This window comes from Erpetoichthys calabaricus, chromosome 2 (assembly GCF_900747795.2).
Source record: "Erpetoichthys calabaricus chromosome 2, fErpCal1.3, whole genome shotgun sequence".
NCBI classification, from domain to species: domain Eukaryota; kingdom Metazoa; phylum Chordata; class Cladistia; order Polypteriformes; family Polypteridae; genus Erpetoichthys; species Erpetoichthys calabaricus.
Genome location: NC_041395.2, coordinates 91,212,104 through 91,223,133, shown reverse-complemented (window position 1 = coordinate 91,223,133; position 11,030 = coordinate 91,212,104). Strand labels below are relative to the sequence as shown.

At 49.3% G+C, this 11,030-nt stretch overlaps 2 pseudogenes; both read left to right on the top strand.

Moving 5' to 3' along the window:
• Nucleotides 1-2,818: 2,818 nt before the first annotated feature.
• LOC127526610 (uncharacterized) lies at nt 2,819-5,805 on the top strand (annotated as a pseudogene).
• Nucleotides 5,806-7,189: 1,384 nt separating this feature from the next.
• Nucleotides 7,190-10,767, top strand: LOC127526609 (uncharacterized; annotated as a pseudogene).
• Nucleotides 10,768-11,030: the final 263 nt, after the last annotated feature.

Here is an 11,030-nt window from a genome sequence, read left to right as displayed (position 1 = left end):
AGCACTCTGTCTACCAAAAGTCACTGGCGCCCCATGCAGTCCGAATGGCCAATGTCCCCTAGAGGTACTGAAGGCTGTTTTCTCTTTTGTGGATGCTGTTAAGGGAATTTGCCAGTACCCTTTGGTCATGTCAAGAGTAGTCAGGTATTGAGCCATACCCAAACGCTCAATAAGGTCATCCACCCTGGGCATAGGGTACGCATCAAACGTGGAGACCTGGTTAAGGCGTCTGAAGTCATTACAAAATCTCCAAGAGCCGTCGGGCTTGGAAACGAGGACAATAGGACTGGACCACGGGCTATGACTTTCCTCAATAACGTCCAAGTCTAGCATCTGTTGGATCTCCAAATCGACCTCCGCACATTTTTCCTCCGGAAGACGATAGGGCCATTCCCTGACCACCACCCCGGATTCTGTAATGATGTCATGCTCATTAAACGAGGTGCGGCCAGGTGTCTCGCTAACCACTTCGGGGACGGCTAGGATAGTCTGTTCTAGCTCCCGCCTTTGGGATGGTGTCAAATCATGGCCGAGGTTAAGGCTTGTCTTGTTCGAGAAGAGGGAGAGGGATGTACCGGAGAGTGGGGGGTCGTCCCGATCTCTCCACGGCTTCAACAAGTTCACATGGTACACCCTTTCGCATGGGCGGCGATTCGGTTGTCGGACCAAATAGTTAACAAGCCCCTTTCTCTCCTTAATCTCGTAAGGGCCCACCCAATGGGCCAACAATTTGGAATGGGATGTGGGTACGAGCACCATCACTCGATCCCCAGGCTGGAATTCTCTGAGAACTGAGTTCCTATTATAACACCGCACCTGCACTGTTTGAGCCCGCCTCATATGGTCTTTTAGTATGGGTCTGATTTGTGCCAGTCTATCTCGCAGTTGTGCGATATACTCCAAAATATTTCTGGATGGAAGAGCCTCCTCCTCCCATCCTTCTTTTACTATGTCCAAAAGTCCCCGGGGTTGGCGTCCATACAGCAATTCAAAAGGGGAAAAGCCTGTGGAAGCTTGGGGTACCTCCCGATATGCAAAAAGCACGAGAGGCAAAAGTTGGTCCCAGTTCCTACCATCCTGACTACCTTGCGTAGCATTTGTTTAAGCGTCTGGTTAAAGCGCTCGACTAATCCGTCGGTTTGAGGATGATAAACAGACGTCTTAAGATACATAATACGGAGTAACTTAGCCACTTCCCTGAACGTACCCGAGGTAAAGGGAGTACCCTGGTCCGTGAGGACTTCTTTGGGTATTCCCACTCTGGAAGAAAGGTTTACAAGTTCCCGTGCGATAGTTTTTGTGTTAGCAGAGCGCAAGGGAACCGCCTCTGGGTATCGGGTCGCGTAATCCACCATGACCAATATATATTTATGGCCATGGCTCGAAGGTTCAAGGGGTCCCACAATGTCGACTCCGATTCTCTTGAAGGGAATATCAATGAGGGGAATTGGCACAAGAGGAGAGCGAGCCCTCCTAGGGATCTGCCGTATCTGAGAGTCTGGGCAGGATTGACAGAACCGCCGGACCTCCTCGTTTATACCGGGCCAATAAAAGCGGAGTTTTATCCTCTCCAAAGTTTTCTCGGCCCCAAGATGGGCGCTTAGGAGGTGGGCATGCGCTAGTTCACACACCTCCTGCCGGTAGGTCCGCGGCACTAGCAACAACCTCCGCACCTCGCCTTCGTGAGTCGCGACTCGATACAACAGATCGTTCTCCAGAACAAAGTAGGGCTCCGGTGGTACAGGACTTCCTGACAACTGGCCATTCACAGAAACAACAGCATTCCTAGCAAACTTAAGGGAATCATCATTCCACTGTTCACGTTTAAAGGAGGCCGGCGTAGACCTATACTGGTGTTCTACCCGGCCTAAAGGTTCGTTTGTTACTGGGAAGTGGTCGGTTGTTTGGCTCGTGCCCTCACCAGGTGTTTCTGGGTCAGGGTCCGACGCCTGGGAATCTTCCCCCCGGCGACCTACGTCATCACTGTTTGCCGCATGGCACGGAGTGGGAGCCGCAGGAAGGACGCCCCGCCCACTCATAGCAAGACCCAAGTTGATTTTAGGAGTGGTTTTTGTTTCAACGCATTTCATTTTCGACCAGTCGTGTCCCAATATCACAGGGAAGGGAGGTTCAGGGAGCACAGCGACCGCCAATTGACTCACTTCTCCTTTCCAAGTAATAAAGCACTTTACGGACCGATATGCCCTAGTCTCTCCATGCACACAGGTGACTCTCAAATGTTGGTTTAACCACTGTCGCGGTAAAACATAACGGCGAGCAACAATGGTAATGTTACTCCCGGTATCAAACAATGCAAGCACAGAATGCCCATTTACCAACACCACTCCCACGTTAGGGATTGCCAAAGGATTAGACAAAGCATCATACCTCTCTAATAGAGACAAGGTGCAATCCATGGGTTCCACGTACAAGGGGCATGCAGGTAAGATGTGGCCAATCTCACCACACTTGAAACAGCGCAGCGGGGATGGTTTCTCTCGAGGTTTGTTTAATGCTTCCACCGCGCGACGGCTGGGCTCGGGGTTGACAGCGTGTCCCTGTAGGGCTCCGCGAGCCGACCTCTCCGGCCCCCCGGATCGGTGCACCGCGAGCTGACGCTTCAAGACGTCTAGGAGGCCTTTCATCTCTTTGTAGGGATGTCGCCGGACCTGATGGGTGAGATAATCCGGCATGGCGTTTATGAGGCCTTCGCATGCTACCTGCTCAACTACTTTGCGTGCTTGGGGACCTTCTAGCTGTAGCCAGCGGCCCATCTTGCCCCAAAATTCAAACACCTGCGCTCTGGATCAAAGCGCCAATGCCGCCACTCACTCGCCTGCTGGTCCGAGGAGACGCCATAGCAACTAAGTATTTCATTTTTAAGGAGGTCATAGCTCACGGCTTCCTCCTCGGGGAGGTCGTAATAGGCCCGCTGCGCAACACCTTTCAGATACGGCGCCAGTATGGATGCCCAGTCCGCTCGCGGCCACTGGTTCCGAGAGGCTGTCCTCTCAAAAATGCCCTGGTAGGACTCGATGTCATCGGCCTCTGAGAGGGGTACGATTGGTGGATTATTTTGCGGTAAAACAAGGATGTAGCCAGAATCATCAACACAACAGCAAAGGGGGATGTAAATAAACAACTCTAGACTTTGACCATTATCATTGTCAGCTTTGCAGCAGAGGGGTTTGGTGTTGAGGAGCAAAAGACAACTAGATCCATCTACACCTTAAATCGTAGGGCAGAGAAGATTCACCAGCTGCAGCAAGAGCTTCGAATGCTGGCAAGACAGTTCAAGGAAGCTACTGAGGAGCCAAGAAGCAAACTGTTTTCTTAGCAGACCTTTTTGGCTTCACAAAGCAGCTGTTAGGGCAGAAGCACAATGGTCATCTTGTTTTTTCCAAGGAAGAGGTAGACCTTTTCCTGCACAACACCCTGAGCAACTGTGACAGAGAGCAAGAGCTGGGACCTCAGAGAGCCCTTTTGGACATACCAGGCCCAGTGGTGGAGTTCAACACTAAAGAACTTGCCTGGAAGGTGGTTACAGCAGCCAGATCCAGCTCTGCTCCTGGACCCAGTGGAGTACCATATAATGTGTACAAGCACTGCCCAGATCTCCTCAGAATCCTCTGGAAGATGATGCAAGTGATTTGGTGAAGGGGGCAGTAACAGAACAGTGGAGGCAGTCGGAGGGAGTCTGGATACCCAAGGAAGAGAATTCAACTAAGCTGGAGCAATACAGAGTCATCTCGCTTCTCATTGTGAAAGGGAAGATCTAGAAGGATGACAGATTTCCTCATTAAGAATGTGTATATTGACACATCAGTGCAGAAATTCCTGGAGTTCCAGGGTGTCTAGAACATATGGGAGTTGTGACCCAGCTGATAAGGGAAGCATGCAAAGGGATAAGAGACCTGGTTGTATTGTGGCTTGATCTTGCCAGTGCATACGGCTCAATACCCCACAAGCTGTTTGAAACTTCTTTAGATCCATGTCATGTACCCAGTAAAATCAAGGACCTTATCCTGAATTATTATGGATATTTCAGGATTAGAGTCACAACTGGGTGACTGCCACCATCTTGAGATAATTGGATGTACCATCTCAGTTATTCTCTTTACCCTTGCTTTGAACATTGTAGTTAAGACAACTGAGGCTGAGGGCAGAGGCCCACTATCTAAGTCTGGCACTCAGCAGCCCCCCATCAGAGTATTAATGAATGACTGACTGTCACCAAAACATCAGTGCCTGATGGCAGTTGGATCCTCCATGGCCTGGAAAAGCACATCTCCTGGCCAAGAATGAGCTTCAAATCAGCAAAATCCAGGATCATAGTGCTGAAGAAGGGAAAGGTGGAGGACAAGTTTTGCTTTTTTGTCGATGCTATCTTAGTTCCATCCATTACAGAGAAACCAGTCACAATCCTAGCTAAGATCTTAGATGCAGTGGCTGTCCCAGTAATGATCAAGAAGCTTGAAACTTGGCTCACCACAGTAGACAAATCTGTCTTACCTGACAGGTTCAAGGCTTGATTATACCAACATGGCATCCTGTGTACGAGGTGACTATGTCAACTGTGGATAGCCTGGAGAGGAAGATTAGTTGTTACTTCCATAGGTGGCTGGATCTGCAGCCTTGAAGAAGAGTTTAAAGTGTCATGCACAAGAGATGCAATTCCCTTATTGGGACTACAGGGACTCTGGAGTGGTATCACTAGGCATCTTGGTACAGACAAGTTGGAAGTGGTGAGCCCAGGATAGTCTGGAGTTAGTGGAGTCTGAAACGTAAGGCTCTGGTGGGTGTTTTGGCAATAGGGAGGGTGGGTTTTGGAACAATCCCACAATCTTCATATGACAGGGCCCATGCCAAGGGCAGATACCATCTAGTCCTGGAGTAAGTGCGTGCAGGTGTTGAGGAGGAGCAAACCAGCAGGATGGTGGGCATGTGGCAGCAGGGAGACAAGTTGGGAGGGAGTGCTGAAGATGAAATTATCTTGGGGAGAAACTGGCAGGCTGAACCACAGTGTATTAAGTTCATGGTTCAAGTCGTGTATGATGTCCTACCCAGCCCTGCAAATCTACATACCTGGGGAAGGGCTGAGTCTACAGTATGTCCTCTGTGCTCTGGAAAGGGCTCATTGGAGCACATCCTCAGTAACTACAAAGTAGCCCTCAGTGAAGGCCACTACTGGTGGCGACACAACCATGTCATGGTAGAGTCTATCTCTAGAGCCATGGCTAATAACAAGATCATCCGCAGCCAAAGGGGCATCACCTTTGTCAGGACAGGAGAGCAGCCTCAGCCACAGCCTTCAGTAGCAGCCGGCCTGCTCACCTCAGTGTTGGGCTGGGAACTGCGAGTAGACTTGGGCAGACAGCTCACATTCCCGGACCACATTACACCAACTTCTTTGAGGCAAGACATGGTGTTAACATCTGCCTCTTCAAAGCAGGTGCTTATAGTGGAGTAGACCCTTGGGAGGACTGCATTGAAGAGGCTAATGAATGGAAGCAGTCCAAGTACGATGAGCTGGTGGATAAGTGCCAAAGGAGTGGCTAGAATGTTCATTGTTAGCCCATTGAGGTATGGTGTAGAGGCATTGTTGGACGCTCTTTATACAAGGTTGACACCCTGCTTGGCATCACAGGAGCTGCAAAATGAGAGCCATAAAGTCCACCATAGATGCTGCAAAGAGAGCCTCCAGGTGGCTTTGGATCAGGAGTTCTGAATCATGGACTATTGCTACTGGGACACAAGCCAGGGCCTGATCAACCCAGGCTAGGTAACCTGAGTGAGGGTGTCTGATGTTGCGTGACCTGAAATACCTCATGACCTCAGGAAACATCACTGATGAAGTGTCCTAGCACATAAATCTTTAAACTAAAAACAATGGTGCAGTTGATGTCATTTTTTAACATCATTATACAAGTTCTAAAAATTATCAGATTATAAATGTGCAAATCTAATGTTTCTTTCTGCAGCAAACTTAGTCCCATCTTTATAAGGGCACACTCTGAACATCTGTGCATGGAACCCATTATCTAACATCTTTAGGAATTAACAACACTGCTACCGTCGTCTTCAATTGAGTGTTCAAGTGTATTGGTGGTATGACAGCCATTTGTACATACTATGCAAGAATTGAAGACCCCTTTCAATTACTGGTGTTGCTTTGCTCAGATTAGGACATACATTTGTTGATAATTGTTGATTTATTGATAATTATTTTTTATTTCCATAATTGCATAGTACGAACCGCTATAACAGCATCCTTTGATTTAGAATGATTTTAGGTATCTGCTTGACACCTTATTGGTATTGTTGTTTTTACTTGTGTATCTTTTTCATCAAACTACTCAAACTATTAGAAAGGTATTATATACCACATTGGCAAGTCTTATGCCAGTTTAACATAACTGTATGATTTTCTACAGACTTATTTTATAGTAAAATTATAATTTTTTCTTGAACTCTGAACAAAAAGCACAACTACACCCTAATCCCTACAAAGAAAAGTAGTTTTTTTTCTGATGGTGCATTAGGGTTCCTCAAATTAAGCAAAGCCAATCTTTGCTGTAACAATGTAGCCCATAGAAGCTGGCTGCAGAGGATTTGCAGGATGCTCACTCTGCAGAGTCCTCACACAGCTGGGCATAATAGGAGCAGCCAAAAAGAGGGCCATTAACTCCGCAAGTGAAGCCGCAGAGAAAGCCTCAAGGTGGCTTTGGATAAAGAGGGCTGATTTGTGGATTGCTACTGGGATGCAAGTTGGGGATTGATCAACCCCAGCTGGGTCGCCTGAGAGAGGGTGTATGATGTTGCGAGACCCGAAATGCCCGATGACCTCAGGATGCATCACTGATGATGTGTCCCAGTGCATCCAGGTGATGTTTCTTATATAGTCAGAGCCTGGCATAGCCAGTGACTCCTAGGAACAGTCCAGGTGACAACCAGGAATAGTTTGGTGACTACTGGAAAGTCAGTTGACAGCACAAAAAGATGGTAATGGGGAAAGCATGGGCTAGCACCCCAGCCTGTGTCTTCCATGAGGAAGAACCCCAACAAGCTACAGAAATACCTAAAGAGAGATACCCCCAGGGGATCCTGAGGGGGGGGGGTCGGATGAGATCTCCGATCGGATGGAAAAAAGGTTGACGACCTATGTGAACGGACAGACTACGAGTACAACATGCATGTGCGGAAAGCTGTGCAAGAACCAACGTGGCCTAAAAATCCATCAGGCAGAATGAAGTGTTTGAAGTGGGAGAAGGAGGTTCATCGCACTGGTCTTGGACCTGGTGAGATGCAGGAGGAGCCTGGCCAGGAGGCAAACCAAAGAGCCCAGTACCTCCACACGCCTGAGCCTCCCAACCCCAGCAGAGTAGTTCCACAGCAGCGGATTAAGTGGCCTCCAGCCAGCAAATGGAGAGATTGGATGCAGTTAGATCAGGATGTGTCCAACATTATCCAAGCCACAGCCAAAGGAGATGTCAACAGGTGACTCCAAACAATGACCACGATCATTGTCAGTTATTCCTCTGAGAGGTTTGGTCAGATGGAGAAGGCTAAGACCAACCACAGGGCCCTCAACTTACATCAGATACGGCAAGAGCTTCGAACCCTCAAAAAGCAGTACAAGACAGCTGCTGATGAGCAAAGCGGGCATTGGCAGAACTGAAGAACATCCTGCAGAAGAAGCTGATGACCTTTTGCAGAGTATAGTGGCACAGGAGGTGGGGAAGAGAGAGCGTGAGGTGGAGGGTGGACTTTATTGCCAGTCCCTTTGGTTTTACAAAACAACTGCTAGGGGATAAGCACAGTGGGCGTCTTGAGTGTTCATCAGAGGAAGTGAAGTGCTTCCTCCAGGACACATTGAGTGATCCTAGGAGGCAGCAAAATCTTGATTCCTCCTAGGATCACTCAATGTGTCCTGGAGGAAGCACTTCACTTCCTCCGATGAACACTCAAGACGCCCACTGTGCTTATCCCCTAGCAGTTGTTTTGTAAAACCAAAGGGACTGGCAATAAAGGCCACCCGCCACCTTGCGCTCTCTCTTCCCCACCTCCTGTGCCCTCATCAACCCTGCCCTCCCAATAATAGCATTCAAGCTGGGTGAGCAGTGTCTAAAGGAGGTTGAGGAGGTCATCAAGGCTTCCACTCCAGGCCTGAGCAGCATACCCTACCTCATCTATAAGCACTACCTGTGCTTCTCCAGCACCTATGGAAGATCTTGAAGGTGACTTGGCAAAGAGGGAAAGTTGCTGACCAGTGGAGGTGTGCTGAGAGAGTCTGGTTCCCTAAAGAGGAGAATTCCAGGAACATCGACCAGTTCCTAATGATCTCCCTGCTGAGTGTAGAAGGAAAGGTGTTTTTCGGCATTGTATCCCAAAGACTGACAGAGTTCCTCCTCAAGAATAACTACATCGACCCCTCGGTCCAGAAGGGGGGATTCCTGGAGTCCCTGACTGCCTGGAGCACACAGGTGTGGTAACTCAGCTTATCAGAGAGGTTCATGAGAACAGAGATGACCTTGCTGTGTTGTAGTTGGACCTGGCCAATGCCTATGGGTCTATACCACACAAGCTGGTTGAGCTGGCACTACATCGTCACTATGTTCCCAGGAAAATCAAGGATCTGATCCTCGATTACTATAACAACTTCAGGGATAAGTGTCACTTTTGGATCAGAAATATCAGACTGGCATCGGCTTGGCAAGGGAATAATAACAGGGTGCACCATCTCCTTTATTCTTTTTGCCCTTGCCATGAATATGGCTGTCAAGTCAGCTGAGGTAGAATGCAGAGGGCCCCTGACTAAGTTGGGTGTATGACAGCCCCTGACAAGAGCCTATATGGATGATCTAACCATCATGACAACATCGGTCCCAGGGAGCAGGTGAATCCTAAAAGGACTTAAGAGACTCATCACAACGGCCAAGGATAAGTTTTAAGCCCTCCAGGTCAAGGTCCATGGTGCTAAAGAAGGGGAAGGTGACTGATAAGTACCGATTTGCTATCATGGGAACAGTCATCCCATCCATTACAGAGCGGCCAGTCAAGAGTTTGGGGAAAGTTTTTGACTCAAGTCTGAAAGACACAGCTGCCATTCAGAAGTCCACCCAGGAGCTGGGACGTGGCTCACCAAGGTTGATAGGTCCAGTCTTGCCCGGTAGGTTTAAAGCCTGGATCTATCAGCACTCAATCCTGCTGCGAGTCCTATGGCCTCTGCTGGTATATGCAGTCCCATTTTCAACAGCTGAGTCCCTTGAAAAGAAGATCAGCAGCTTTTTTCGGAGGTGGCTGGGACTCCCACGCAGCCTGATCAGCGCAGCACTTTATGGGACAAGTAACATCCTGTGGCTACCATTTAGTGGCCTCACTGAAGAATTCATGGTGGCACGCACCACAGAAGCCCTACAGTACAGGGACTCCAAGGCTTGTAAGGTGTTAGCAGCTGGCATTGAGGTGAGGACAGGCAGGAAATGGAGGGCAGAGAAGGCTCTGGAGGTGGCAGAGTCATGCCTGAGACAGAAGGCTCTGGCGGGCACCATGGCAACAGGTAGAGCAGGTCTGGGCTATTTCCCAAAGACCTAGGTTGGCAAGGCCCAGGGAAAGGAAAGAATCCATCTACTCCATGAAGAGGTCCAAGTAGATTTCTTTCATGTCCGGTTCCTGGTGCAGGCAGTCTATGATGCCCTGCCAAGCCCAGCAAACCTCCACGTGTAGGGGAAGAGTGAGACACCCTTCTGTCCACTTTGTTCAGAAAGAGGCTCCTGTGGCACGTGGCTGGGGGTGGTGCCCAGCCGGGACGCCCAGGAGGACAGGAGGAGGGCTCATTCCTCCTCCGGACCACAAGGGGGCGGCCGCCCTGGTTCCTTTGAGGGCCACGGGTGCAGGGCTTGGAAGCCCAACCCTGCAGGGGCCCGTGGTCTCCGCCAGGGGGCGCCCCCATACCTGAAGGACCCGGAACCCCAACACTTCCGCCACACCAGGAAGTACTGGGGGGTAGAAGTTTGGGAACACCCGGAGGGCTTCTGGGAACACAGCCGGCACTTCCGCCACACAAGGGAGTGTCTAGGGAGTGTCGGGGATCACCTGGAGCCCATCCGGGCACTTATAAAAGGGACCGCCTCCCTGCAGAGAAGGACTGGAGTCGGGTGAGGAGTGGACAAGGTTGCGAGGCAGGAGAGGAGGCGGCCTGACGAGTAGTTGAGACTGAGTGAGAGCCTGGACTTTTGGGGAGATTGGTGCTTTGGCACTGGGTTTGTGCACTTATTGAACTGTGTATATAATGTACAATAAACGTGTGGTGGACTTGAATATGGTGTCCGTCTGTCTGTGTCCGGGCAGCTTATCACACTCTGTAGAACATCTACTCAGCTACCCTAAGGCTCTGGCAGATAGCTGCTACTGGTGGCGCCATGACAAGGTGCTCAAGGCAGTTGCTGAAAGTTTGGCTTCAGCTATCAACACAAACAAACTCCTCCACGGCTCAAAGAAGGCAGTTACCTTCATTAAAGCAGGAGAGCAATCCCAGGCAAAGGCAGTAATAACAGGCCACTTTCACACAGCCTCTGACTGGCAGCTACAGGCTGACTTGGGAAAGCAGCTAAAGTTCCTGCAACAAATCGTAACAACATCACTCCGGCCAGACATGATCATTACTGTACCTCTGAGGCCTCAAAACAGCTGATCATGCTGGAACTGTTAGTGCCCTGGATAGAGTGTATTGAGGAAGCTAACCAGGACCTCAGGATACATCACTGATGATGCGTCCCAGTGCATCCAGATGATGTTTCTTATATAGCATAGGAAATCAATGTGACTTTACAGATACATAATGTAGTCCCCAATAGAGTCCCACAAAATGTTACTGCAAACAATTATATTAGAGGATTAGGAGTAATTGTTAAATCCAAAACTAAGAGGCAAATATCTTCCTCTGAAATGGTCTTAATTTACAACAGTCCCAGACCAAATGACCTAGAAAGGCTCATGCTAGATGGTTCACAATTAGGGTCTATTCACTG